Source organism: Stegodyphus dumicola, chromosome 1, assembly GCF_044657685.1.
Source record: "Stegodyphus dumicola isolate Sdum_Otavi_A_Nest chromosome 1, ASM4465768v1".
Classification (NCBI taxonomy): Eukaryota; Metazoa; Arthropoda; class Arachnida; order Araneae; family Eresidae; genus Stegodyphus; species Stegodyphus dumicola.
Window position 1 is genome coordinate 109536768 of NC_140768.1, and position 14979 is coordinate 109551746.

Below are 14979 nucleotides of genomic sequence, written 5' to 3' on the forward strand. Positions count from 1 at the left end.
ACTTGCACACAATCTACTAAACATATACATATAGTAACCGAAACGACGCAAAGGAAAAAATTCCAATTTACATCTACTTTCTGTAAAAAATCGAAAGACTGGTATCTGTAGAAAAATTCTGTTGGTTATACTTCAAAGATATTCAACGCTAAATATTGAATTTACAGACTGAAATTTATTTCAAATTATTCTCAAATATTAAATTAACCACTAAATAACTTACTTAAAATAAAAATTAAAAAATTACGAAAACTTTACAATTGGTATAAACTTGAGAATAAATAATGAAAACCTCTTCTCTTTCTTTTATTTATTAAATTTTTATACGACGCGCACAGAAAAACTACATATATTTCTATGTAAATAATTATGCACTTCTATTTTCTTAACTGCAAAATCTCATAGCATTTCGATTTCGATAAAGTTTGTCACCTTGGAGAAAAACTTACTAACAACTATCTTAAGTTATAGATGCTCATTGGTTGGTCTGATTCTTTTTACAAACTCTATTTTACTCTTTTCGCAAGCTTTTTACTAATTTTCAGTCGCGGAAAAACCTTTTCACATATAAATAAATATACTCTCAAATAAAGTGATTATTCTTACTGAAAATTCCACAACTGAGAGTATTCATCTTTTTCAAAAATATGATAAAAGATTAACAAAATTTGTATCTTCAAACCATCCAATAAGATTTATACCACAGTGTAAATTAAATAGATTTTTTGGAACATTACCAACGTTCGTTTGTAATGGTAACGAAAATAACTTAAAATCGAGACTCTAAAATCACTAATATCTTAAAACTTTCTCCAAATTCTTGGCGTAGTAATGAATGTCATAATAATACTAATTAAGTTACAGGAAATGTACACGGTTTGAGACCACTGCACTAAAGCTATAACTGTACAATACCTTACATTTCTGGAATATTTTATTTTCAAGCAGATGTTGCTAAATTATATGACTTCAATTAATAACATAATGAATTTATATTAATAAGTAACTTCCTACACATTTAGTCATAGCGAGGTTTATTGCAATTTGATAACACACAATCCCATCAACTTTGGACTGTACAACCAGAACTACTGAGATATCAGCAATACCATTAGTCAACATGGGAAAAAAAAAAAAAAAAAAAAAAAAAAAAAAGAGTATGTTCCGATATATATTGATGGATATAATTTCTAGGCGGGCTATGTAATTCTTAAATGCGCAAATTCACTGACAATCGAATTTCATCGAGGTCTACACAGATTTCTGTAGCACTATCTCCCCCGGTCTTGCCTTCCAATTAACATCGCGTTGATCCCCACGCCAGGGCATCAAAATATCAGCAAATTGAATTAAAAAGAGGAGACGGTCTGAGGCGATTCCATCTTCCGTCTCCTGGGCAGCGAGGAGAGCGCCTCCACGTCTAGCCGTAGCGATTGCTCCGCAAGAGGAGGAAATCTACGCAAACGCAATTAAAAGGCGGCCTCCGCCTAAAATAGAGAAAAAGAAAACGCAAGAAAAACTGCCCTGCCATCACTTAAACCAGCAGCATATCTTGCTGTTGTCCTGTATCGACAGTGGAAGGAGCTATGAGGGCATTTAAGCAGATTAGGGGTCGTCCTAGGATGCAGAGTCCATTGATTCGCGGCACAGTAATATAGGACAGAAAGAGGGTGGGAAAAGAAAAGCGAGAAGGTCGATAAGAGCGTCGGCTGGAGAATGGAATTGCGGTGGAGGAACAACGAGGAAAGCAGCAGCCCCACGATTTCGTATCGCTTCTCCACATTACACTGTGAAAACGAATCCTTTCCCCCCTTTCTTGTGGGCAGAGGAGCCTGACACGACCTTAGCCCCGTTAATGATGATAAATTATAACAAAAAAATTCATACGAAAATTCATCTTCTCTTTCCCTCAATAAAAATGCGTTGGTTTCTTTGATTCTGTGTAAAGAAATTGTATTCGATACAGCTAGAACGAATCCTATATTTTATCGAACCCAAATCCTAAAAAATTCTTGAATTCTTCAAATAAAAATAATAATTATAACAATAAAGAATTTTTTATTTAACAATTATTAATTAAAACGATACCTGAAATCTACATCAAATTAAACACAGTTTTAAGAATAAATTTTAAAAAATTTCAATGAAAGCAGACTTGGTACTTACTTTCAGCTCGTTTGACACATCTAATTATATTGGTGATACATAGCGCTGGATATGCTGAGCAATTTTAACTTCGTCTTACATAATTTTCAATTTTGACTGAATTTTTGTAAAAAAATCTTATTCTTTTGTTGTGCACGGATCGGCTAATATTGGAAAATATTTCGGTAACGTTTTTTCTTTAAGACAATATAAATGGTGTTTAGTAAATAAAGTACGTAATCAAAACTCTAGAACCTTTTACTTACCTACTTATTTATTTTTTATATATATGACAAAAATTATTTAAATTATTTTAAAATCAAATTAGGTAAAAATAGAAGAAGATTTCAAAAGTTGACGCACATAAATACTACACATGGAACGCTAAAATGCCCCATAAATAGACGAGTGATTAAGACAACTAAATGCTGGGACTTTGGTTCGATCCCAAGCGAACAGGCTAGCTGCACGATTAGTTTTTTCGAACGTGTACTGCGAACACGAGCCAGTTTCCCTTAGGAAGTCGTGTCTAAAGGCACCCTTCCCTTTAGGCAGAGATAGCCATCGTGTGCTTTGTCTGTTCAAATACGCAAACAAAACATGGAATTACGACAATGGCACTGAGGCCTGCCAAAAGGTGATACTAGTCACCCAGTGAAAGTGCAATATTAGCTTCTTTTTTAATAAACGTTTCCAACGGACCTCAATAAAATTAGTAAACCCAAACTGTTGAGTTAGTATGCCCCTCCTCACCTAAAAATTATTCAAAAACCTAAATGTAAAAAAAAAAGCAGGAAGATTCACGTTTTCTTATTCTGTATCTAATTCAAGGTTCTTGCCATTCGAAGGTACCCTTTTTTATTACATGTTTCGTCTTTTATGTTAACTATTGTTCGTTTAATTTTATAAAAATAATTCCAATATTGGATTAAATTTTCCATCCCTTTTCAGAGTTCAGCTATTGAACATAAAAAATGTCAATCTCGAAATTTCTTAAGGTAAGATTGTGAAGATCCAAAACTGAACAATAAAATTCAAAAATCTAAAAATAAAATCGCGAAATGAGGTGTAATACAAAAGCACACCATGGCAATACGAAACGAAAATAAAATCACTAAAACTTATGCTTTCGTCGGCTATGGAAAACTCCAAGGGAAGTGTAACTGATAACTGAAAAAAGTGTCAGCTATTTTCCGGGTAAACATGAGAATGTCAACAGAGGAATATTCATTATCGATGCAAAATTAATTACGTGAAATTCGTTCACTTTAACATGTCATTTCAAAGCTGTTTTAGTTTTGACACGGAATGCCAAAAATTCCCCGGGAACTTGATTCCATGCACATGAACTTTAAGGATTTAAACACGTTTTTCATTCGCAGGAGAGAAAAATATCTTTAAAAACCCTTTCCTCCCTTAAAAAAAATATATATATATATATATATATATATATATATAAAAAAAAAAAAAAAAAAAAAAAAAAAAAAAAAAAAAAAGAGAGAGAGAGAGAGAGAGAGAGAGAAACGTTTTTAAATCTCTTAAACTCTTTAAAAGGGAATCCATCTTAACAGTGGCACTTTTGAGAATTAATACACATTTACGGCGGAACATAGCAACGAAAGCACAGTTTTGACTCTTTTTCGGAGAATTAATCAAGAAACAGATGACGTCACGGTCTTTTTACGAAAGGTTATTTCATTTCGCTGTGATATGCAGTTTCAGGGTATGTATATAACCGTATGTTATGCAAGTGAAGTAACTTTTCACAGGCATTTCACAGGCATTTCCATCGGCTTTTATAAAATTAACTAGAAAAGAAAATCAAAAGCCTAAACCATAATCCAACATAGAAGAGCCGGTATTTTTGTGTTTTGGTAACCCCGGGGGGAGGGGGACTATTACTTAATCAGCTCTTAAATTTAAGTAAAGCAATGGCTGTGTCGGGAAAGTTACAGTAATCAAAATGAAGTTTCTGAAATTTTAATGCCGTTCAATTTGCTTTGCATTTTTAAATGTGCTCATCGGTGGCTGAGTAGATATGATTCCCAGTCTCCCAGTAACTCGCTCAGAATTCGATCCTCGGTTGCTGAATGGAATGGTTAACGTAGTTTTTCCCTAGCTGCACCATGAGTCGTATTTATTTGCCAATTCTCCGCGAATTCTATCTTCTCCTAAAGCAGATCGATATCAAGTATTCTGTTGTAACCTAACTTATTCTAACCTAATCGTTTCTAATTTGTAAAATAAATACACAGTTTAATAAAACTTCAATTTACATTTCGTTAGAGCTATTTGTGCAAGCTATACAGATAGACATGTAAATGCGACTTTTATGTAGAGAAGTTAAAACGTTATTCATTATCAAATAAACGGGCGCACAATTTTCCGAATATTGCCAGCTGGTTTGCAAACAGTAGAATTTCCGTCATTCGAGAACTGAACAGGTCAAGGATGGATTCGGGTTAACCATTTTCATACTTTCCTCACTCACACACATAAATTCAACCGGCAAATTAATCATTTGCTCCATTGTTTAGTAAGTCATTTATTTTAACTAAACAGAAAATTATTTTTAAGTAACTACTGATGTCTTCGCGTTATGATTCGCAAGCTGCTGCTTCAATTAGAAAATAATAACTGTCTAGCAACAAAATTCTTTCACATTTAAATACAGTAATAAGGATAATACTAATTTCCGTGCATGACAGGATAGGATAGATGAACGAAGAAACAGTGATTGAAAAAAGTTTGAAAATTAAAAAAACTCAATTATACAGTATTAGAACAACATAAATCTTCGCCCATTAAACGTACAAATAATTTTCAGAATTCGTGCATTCAAATCGCACATTTCTCAATATTTTTGCAAGCATGCAAAGAAAAAGCTTGTGATCTACCGTACGATCTGTCTACTACATCTTTTATTTATGCTTGCGATCTTTCTCTCGCTCTGTCTGTTTCTTACTATATTAACTGCAATTCACCATAAATTTTCATTCAAATCACGCTTTTTTAATATTCATTTCATGCATTTATTATTTAGAAAAATGATCGCACTTATTCAAACTAGGTTCAAATGCTGACTTTCAGATAATTACTCACTATATCAGGCAAAAAATAATAAAATGCATTAAGCACATTAGCCATTAACTCCATAGCCATTAACTCCATAGGTTTCTCCAAAGCCTTTTATTTCACCTCCATAATTTATGCTAAGCTGTCAGACAGCAGATTCAGACGTGAATTACCGGAAGTTCTTATTTATTTATATATTTTTTAAACTCAATCTTTTTCTTATAGAACTTTTGACGTCTTCAGTCTGAAAGACATCCCGCTTTTGTGAAATAAAATCCGCTTATATGGAGCGTAAAATTTATTTTTCGCATCAAGACAAGAAGACGCATTTTATTACGATTATTACACTGTCTCCATATCCTGGTTTAAGTTCCAAAGTATACTCACAGACGCCTTTATAATAACGCCGCCACTTTTATGCACGGCAGCCACTATTTGAAAAGACAGGAACCTTTATAAGAAAGCTCCAGTATAAAGATGCCCGCACCCTTAATACAGATTAGTTCGTAGCTTGCAAAAAGCTACTTTTATACACGTTTGGGTACCTTTAGGACTCGGCACCCCTACGAAAATACTAGAAATTTCATTTGCTTCGCTAAATAGAACAGCAAACTTCGACTTGCAAAGTGGTTGTTGTAGTTGTCGTCTTGCCCATATTGCATGAAACAATGGTTGCCAGAGCCTACTCCCAAGAGAGGTCTATTTTCCACCCCTCTCCCCTTCCATCAATCCACACGAGAGGACTTCCGGCTCGCCACATATTTAGAGTGCAGCCATTTCACACCGACACTATTACATTTAAAAACATCAATGTCTTCTCCGGATTCGCACCCGGGCCCTTTGGTACCGTAGTAGGCTCCCCTAACCAATATACCGTCTGGGCGACTTGCAAAGCGGTGCCTCTGCAAAAAGGTGGCTGCATAATCGACTGTCGACTTACTCAAATAATACAGATTATTTTCGTGCATGATAGGATAGGATAGATGAACGAAGGAAAAGTGACTGAAAAAAGTATCATGGCACCTTTATGACGGACATAATATGAAGTGATCCCAAACATATCGCAGTTATGTAAAACCGCAATACTGAACGGATTGATCTTAAGACAGACACAAATACTGTCAAGTTTAACTGGTAAATAAACAAAGACATTACCATTATTCATAAAAGTTACAACAATGAATGGTGGTTTATAACGAGCGCGCAATGGAAGTTCCGCACAAGCGGCATTTACGTACATCAATTCTTGCGGGAAGATGAAATTTTCTAACAGGTGTTATGGATAACAAGTGACATTTCCGCACAGCCTGTCAGAAACAGTTAATGTCTTATGATTTTCTGACATCATTTTTCTGAAATAGTGTCCATTCCTGCTCCGACGGTAGATTTCCCGTATAATTTTCTTCTTTTCTCAAGTGCACGATTTCTCCCAAACCACTGGAAAAAAAAAAAAAAAAAAAAAAAAAAAAAAAATATGAAGGCGTTTAGATTTTACATTACACACAAAGGAAGTTTTTTTTTTTTTTTTTTTTTTTTTTTTTTTTTTTTTTTTTTAAAGGTTTGTATGTTACCTTTATTTATTAAACATCATGTTCCTCGCACTTTAAACAATAAAATTCAGTTCAACAGCAATATCACAAAATATTAAAAAACAGCATATCTTTAGAATTTCCGATAGACAGTTTCGTCGCGCTGGAGATATCCCCCCCCCCTGTACAGTGTTGCCATTGCTCGCTTTGAAATCGTTGAGTTTTTTAATCAGTAATTCCCAAGTGAGTTTATAAGGAGCAACTATTGTGTCTCTCGACTAAATTTTTTAGTTATGTATTTAATTATGTTAAAAAAATTATCGATTTTGATGCTACGAAAATAAAATAAATAAATGTTATTTTTTAAGAAAGTATAATTCGATTATATTTTAGTCGTAAATTTTCGAAATAACTGTACAAAATGAAGCCATTTGTAAAGATATCACATTAATCTCATATACCAGTTATAAAGATAGTGAACTTAAAAAAAATATTGTATTTTGGAGATATTTTAAAGATACCTGACTCCTTAAGGAATTAAAACATTCTTTATACGTTAACACATGCAAAATATAAACATTTTGTTAAAATATATATTTATGCAGTCCAGTAGCTCAAAACTGTGTAAAGCAAATTAATACTCCATACACAAATAAAATACTATTTCCCATCCAGTCCAGCAGTTACTGTTTCTTATGCGCGAATGTCTCTGTTTTCCGATTTGTTTCCAATAAATCAGGAATTGTACATTTATAACGTAAATTCTCTTTCGATACGTAGAAAGGTAAAGAATTCTGACATTTCAGGCTAAGTCTCAAGACAAGGATATAAAAACAAATTCCGATTGCCAGGCCCATATTTAAAGAAACCGAAAGTCATCCAATAATTCCTTGTGACGGTTACATAAATCACGGCTAAGGACGCTATTCTCAGAATTAGGACTCGTTTAATAGCAATACAAATAATGTATCTTGGAAGAAACTCACAGTGCAGTAGTAGTAGCAGTAGCTGCAATATTATATTTTCTAGTATGGGGGGATTCCGCTTACTTGAATGAGAATGAATATTCGATATCATCATTTTAGTACAGGACAAGCAGGTTAGAATAACGTTCTTCAAAAAGGAAACAATACAACATATTAAAAAAAAAATTATAAAGATGTTTCTCAAGAACGTAGACTCTAGAAGAAGCATTTTATGAAAAATAAGCAGTTTTTATACAAATTATTCCTTACTTACCGTCAGTGTCTAATTGTTTTGCATGGCAATACTTACATTTGAGACATTCATTAAAATAAATAAAATACAGAAAATTACTCATATTTACACTGAGGCCCATCATGGCGACCATTTCTGAAAATGACTGGTGTTTCTAAGAATATAAATAAATATCAGCATTGAACATCACGTCTCTAAGAATACCAAACAAAATCACCTACAGCCCCCGGTGGCCTTCTTAGAGAAGGTTCATTGAAAAATGCTACAGAAAATGTTACATTTATTTAGTAGTGGAAGGGGAACAGTTTCCTAAAATAATTTTAGTAAGGGGTGAATAAAATGACATAAAGAAAATAAATACGCTGATGACGACACGTGTTACGATCACAAATACGAGTTTCGAAGTGCCTTTTTAAAGCAACAGACTATAAAGATCAAACTTACAAACAATTCAAATGAACTCATAATAATGAAGAATATATGTGAAGTAGACGTGCATGCTTCTGCGTAAAAACATAGCCCCCCCCCTCTCCCAAAAAAAATCACTGCAAGAGTTTTATTTTCCCCTAACATTCAGCGGACCATTAAAATAAAGAGAATAAGCCGATATGCAATTAAATTTAGGGAAGTATCAAACTACAAGTACAAATTTCTGACATTGTAAAGCTACGCTATACCAGGAAATAAGGCACTGTGATTAAATCATTATTCTGCCGGAATGACGTGCTTGCAAGCAATTAAATGCGTTCCTACAACTACAATTAGTAATAAAATTCCCACATACATGCAGTAAAATATTTTATACTGCTACTATAATTAGCATAATTTGCAAATCAATAGCGAATGACAAAATAATATTTATTAATACTACTACTGTAATTAATTTACAAAATATTACTACCTTTATTGTATTGCACAGCATAACCACAAAAATTACAAACACTAAGTCGTCAAACCGGTTTTGCAATTCTCCGTGTTTAAGTCATGGAGACTCCATGGTTCAAATACTCGGTACGAAACTATGGATATCTAAATTGCACTGTTAAAATTATTGAGTTGCCATAGCGATGGGCCTGGGTTTGAATCCCGAAGAAAGCGTCGTCAAACCGGTTTTGCAATTCTCCGTGTTTAAGTCATGGAGACTCCATGGTTCAAATACTCGGTACGAAACTATGGATATCTAAATTGCACTGTTAAAATTATTGAGTTGCCATAGCGATGGGCCTGGGTTTGAATCCCGAAGAAGGCGTAGAAGTTTTTTTAACCCTCTCTCTATCTGATATGATCGAGTTTCGTCCGATTACACTCGGTGTCCTCAAATGATTAACAAATGATTAGCCCGAGCGCTAGAAATAAATACCTCCGGTTTTCACTAACAAGTATATTTTCCTTTCCACCATTAAAACGACCGCTAGCAATCATCAGTACAAAAGAAGTAACCACATCAAGCTCAGGAAGTTTTACCGAAGACAAGACTGCCTCAACCAACGTGCAAACTTGCAATGATTTAATACGAATAAAACTTCAACCACAACTGAAAGAGATTCTAATTTTTGAGGAATAGCTTGGCAGATATAGACACCACAGGAATTTAGTCTCTAGTTTTTAAGCAAGTTCTCGGGTGTTAATGTACGGTTTCCCACCTTTTTCACTTAAAGCCTTGACGATATTTTTACTCACAGCAAAATTCATTTTTAAATAGAAAAGCAAAAACTGACGATGACACATCTTTTCCAAGAATACCTTGTAGGGAAGTGGTCAGCACATCTAGTATAAACTGGAAGCTTCTTGGTTGATTTGGTTGTTTTAGGGCGATTTTTTTTCAAGCAAAATATATTGAAGTCTTTTCCTTATCAAACAGGTTTCTAAATACGATTCATGTTTAATAAAAAATGTCATATGCAGAGTCAGATTTAGACTTGATAAGACCATAAGCTATTTGAGATATGGGGCTAAGTCTGTTATAATATATTTTAATGCTATTTATACTATATTTTAATTTTTCAAAAGCTATAGCTCGTGTAGCTTATACGTAAATCCGACCCTGGTCATATGCTGACAATTTTGCAAAGAAAAGCATGCAAATAAATAAAAATAAACATAAAAATAATCTATAAATTTATTTATTTACTCTTTGTTTCTTTTTGAGATCTCGAACTTACCGAAATACAAATCGGGAGAAAAACCTTAGAATTATTTATTTATTTATTTTTTTCCCAGGAGGGGGGAGTAAAAATAATACTCAATTTTTCCATCTAATAAAATCTGTACTGCTTTAACTAAATAGTAACAATAACCCGCAGCTCCCATATAATAAACTATTTTATACCTTAAACAAAACAAAAAATATTACGAACCAAAAACATCATTTTCAAACAGCTCACTTGCTATGCTGGAATGTTCAAACAGCTTACTTGATATGTTGTCAGGAAAAGACAGAATTTGGAAGAGAAATGAAGTAGTGTGGAATAATAACAGCTTCTCATTTTACGACGCATGGTTTGCCTTATACAATGCAAACACTTCTTTCTAGTGCTAAACAACACATTGCAAAATATAATACCAACACCAAAGTTATCTTGCTAGACATTATTCTCAAGTCTTTATCCCGGAAGTACGCAAGATTTACACTTTTGCACCTTACAAAACTGTAACATTTCGGTCAAAATCGATAAAAAGTAACACATATCTTTCTTTTCCGAAGATTCCAGACAAGTTCCACTGCACCTTAATATAAACTTTTTTCTTCTTAAGTGTTTCAATACAGAATATAAGGCGTTTAAAGGACTTTTACTAATATTTTCTCAAAACGAAAGCAATCGACTTTATGAAATAACGAAACACCTGTCTAGACATACTGACGACAGAACCGTTTCACTTTTTTACATACAGAAGAACGTCTAGGAATTACGAGAGATTTCAATGTCAAGACTTCGAAATAAATACTGCGGGACAATCACTTGAAATCCAAATGATTAATTTTGCAATGTCTCGAAAAAGAATGTACACAAATATGCTTGCACAATAAATAACAAGGGGGGGGGGAATGTGGAATTTCGCATATAACATGCCTCGTCTAATTAAGACAATTGATATTTAATATAAATCACTAAGCAGCGTATTTCTTAAAATAATAGAAAGTCTAAATTGATCACTTCTTAAATAAAATTTATGAACTGGCTGATATTGTTTCTTCAAAAAACAAAAGTGCATGGGAAGTATATTAGTTTTAAGTTTCTGTCAAGGCAGATGGCCAAAAACAAAATCTGAATTCATAAATGGATTAAAATAAAATCTTCTAAACGAATATTAATTTGTAGCTAGTAATATTTTGATCTTTCGAATTGGATCCTGAAATTTTTTTTATTCAGAAGTTGATTCTCGTCAGGATGATTCTTCTCATCGGTGGCTCTTTTAATTACACTTCATCTTTTCGAATCCTTTATGGAACTAATCTATTCATAATATCTTTACAAATTTGCTAGGATTTAGATTCCTACTTCACTAAACTCTCTCTCGTCACTTTTCACTATGGCCAACCACACCTCGCTTCCCTCTTTACGGAAACCAAATTTTTTAGATTAATTATATAACACAGGCGCCGCGCCCTCTACAACTTTTCTCAAACCCTGCAACATTTTTGGAAATAATTTTTTTACCATTCAAGGTATTTATAATATAATGATTTAAAATCAGAAACAATGCTGTTTCACATTTCACACATTGCCTTCACATTTTATTCATGAGCATGTATCACAATATTCTCAAAATTTATTTTATAAATAAAAATAAGGACTATATTTAACCTCGAAATACGCATTCCTAGCTCTTTTTTATAAAATAAATAAATAAGTAAAACGTCAGCATAAAACACCAATCAGAATCAAGAGTCACAAACACCGTTGCACTTCGCTGTTCGTAACGCTTTATCAATGTTTACAGATGAAATACAGTTTAACACTAATGACTAAATGCTCAGCAACATTCTTAACACAGAATTTAGTACATACTGCCCAGAAAAGCACCCATTCGGAAAACCAAAAATAATGGAAATTATAAGATAGCGTTTAAAAGCTGTCTTAAAAATAGAATTTCTTTACCACAAGTACAAAAATGTGATGGCTCATCACCAGCCAAAAGACTGAAACCCGGCTATTTAAACCTATTTTGATTCCTAGCTGCAGATAAGTGCACAGAACAAAATCCTCCTAATAATAATAATAATAATAACAAAGCGCTACTACACTCGACAATCTTCAGGGCAACATAATGCTTGAGGTAATATAACATTCGAGTTAATATTCTATTCAAGAAATCCCCGTCCGTATATGAACTATGCATACTAAGCCTACTAAAGAGAATCGGGAAAGAGCATAAATAATAACTAAAAATCCGAGCATTTAATCGATCGACAGCTGATAAACTTCTAAGATAAAAATCCTGGACTTCTTTCCCGTTTCACAACACTGCTAACAGATTAACGTAAATATGAGGTATTTTTAAAATAAGGGAAGGGGAGCCTCTATTTTGGCGCTGATTTTGAGCAAAAATTCTATCATTTCGAGGGCTACCAGACATAGGTCTCTCTTTATCAAAAGTCTCCCTAACACCAATATATATATATATACATATATATATATACATTTTTTAAATGAGTACAATAGTCCAATGATCATGTTTATGCGGCCAAGAAATATTGGCCTTAATAAGCTAATTCAGCTAATACCTCCTAGGCACATCACGTGATCATTTGTCTCCTAGGGGAAAATAGGAGACAAGAAGAGAAGGAGACCGTTGTCTTATGAACCAGGCAACTATCAAAGTAGTTAAATGATATCAGAAAGCACATTTCGCGAGAAAAAAACAGAGATTAACTCAGACTACACAGAGAGATTGTTATTTCTACGGCAATGTGCTGCAAATGGTCTGATGTTAAAATTCTCCAAGAGGATCTCATAGCTGCAAAATGCTCTATCTATCTATCTCACCGACATTACCGTGCACAGTTTGAAGTGCCCGGCTCAGTAATGTAATGCTATTAAAGCACTTCACGTAAAGATTTCTTCAAATAAGATTTCAATGGGCAATCAGAAACTGAAAGAAGAAAATGGCGTGAAATAAACCCATGAACCTTTAATACTGTAAGGCAAGTCATACGTCTAGCAAAATACGTGTCTAAGCTATGTTAGAATGTTAATTGAAAAATGAGAGGAGCGATGACTGTATTTATAACGAAAGCAATGGATGGAACAAAGCTAGGACAAACGCAGCGGTATCTGTCGAAGAAAACAGTAACAAAACACCAAAAACTAAGATATTAAAATCTAAAAAACTCGGATCCGAATCTGTATTCTAATCAACCTATTCTTATTGATTATTCACAAACTATACGTCAAAATAAAGTTGCTGTTTTACCGAAATTTTAGTTTTACATTTGATGAAGCAGATTTCCTTAAAAAGCCCTCTATAGATGCATCACTTCTAAGGCAGACAAAGATTCTATTTAAAAAAAAAAAAAAAAAATATTAAAGTCTGTTATCGAAAACGAAGAGAAATATGTACAGAAAGTTTCAGTAAGGGGTTTATGATTGTCATAGGATTCTCTTACAATTGGAAATTAAAAGTAAGTAGAGTGAACAAAATGTTAAAATCAACTGAACTATCAACAGATAGTTTTAGGTCTCATATTTACAGAAGAAATTCCGTTTCTTCTGTAAACGAAAAGTCATTGGGTACTGCCAAGGCCCAATGACTTTCAAAGAGTGAAACTTCATGAAGATAAAGCAAGTCATATTTCGAAAAGTACCATTACGTGCTTTGAAAAAATGAAAATTGTTACAGAGATGTTGCATATGTACTCGTACCTTTTAATGTATTCCTGCGAAGTCCCCTGACGTTATGGGCAGTTTGGCCTTTGGTCTCCTGAAAATAGCGCAAATATACCACTATCGAGGGATTCTAAAACATAGCGGAGAAGGAATGGAAATTAATAGCCCCTGAAATTTTACGGAAACGCCTTCTGTCACGGAAATCACAACTTAAAAGTCCGCGGTGAGGGCGAAAGCTATCAGATCGAACATTAAAAAAGACACTCTTTACATTTTAAATGTTCATTAAATGAGCCAAAATTCATTCTAAAAACGAATTAACACCCTTTGTAAGTAGCAGTTTGCAAGACGCTGATAAAGATGACTAGAAGATATTACGCGAAAAATGGTAAGACAAGCATGAAGAAGATATTTCCAATGTAGAAAAACGCACAGAGTACATCTATCACATTAATATATATAATATAAAATAAGTCAGCATTTCGCGGCTTTAGTAGTACACGAGTGTGTTTCACGTAACTTCATTCCTCTGCACTAACAAATGAATAAACTGCTAAGAGAATGGGAGGGAGAAGAGGAGTAGGGGATGTCTAATACTCTTCTCAGACGCGTGAATTATCCTCAGTACACTTACGGCTTCTCTGTGCTAAAAATATCGGAGACAGACATTGAACCAGCTGACACGGATAAATTTCTTCTCCGCAAATACCTTTATCCTCCTTTCATAAATACAAGGGGCAGAGAGGCCTCAAGGCAGTGACTGCCACAAGAGAAAAGGGAAATAATTACATGAATGTCACAATAAATCCTTACACAGAGGAAAGACTTACTTTTATTAACTGAAAAATGATGAAAATGTGTATAAGAATACCCGCTCCCCCCCCCAAAAAAGTACTTTGTATGCTTCAAAACATAAAATCCATAGGCGATCTTTAAGGAATCGCGTATTTAAATATCACGCTTGACATCATCCCCCCTTCCTTCCAAAAGAGAGCTAGAAAAGCATCTGCTCTGTCTCTTGTGGCAAACGTTTTCCCTCTCATAAAGAATTAATTTCATACTAATGTTTAGTACGTGCATTATTACAGTATTTTTTGCTCCCAGCTTTCTAGCGTCAAAATCTGAAAATTTTAAAATTATTCGCGTTAAGTTTCCCCTTCTTCAGCGCGTTCAGAGAACGAGCT

General features: G+C 33.8%; 1 protein-coding gene across 1 annotated transcript in view; it reads right to left on the reverse strand.

The window, feature by feature from the left end:
- The window catches only part of LOC118190138 (dual specificity tyrosine-phosphorylation-regulated kinase 1B-like), a 226210-nt gene that overhangs the window by 105041 nt on the left and 106190 nt on the right, over positions 1-14979 (reverse strand). The window lies entirely within an intron of this gene.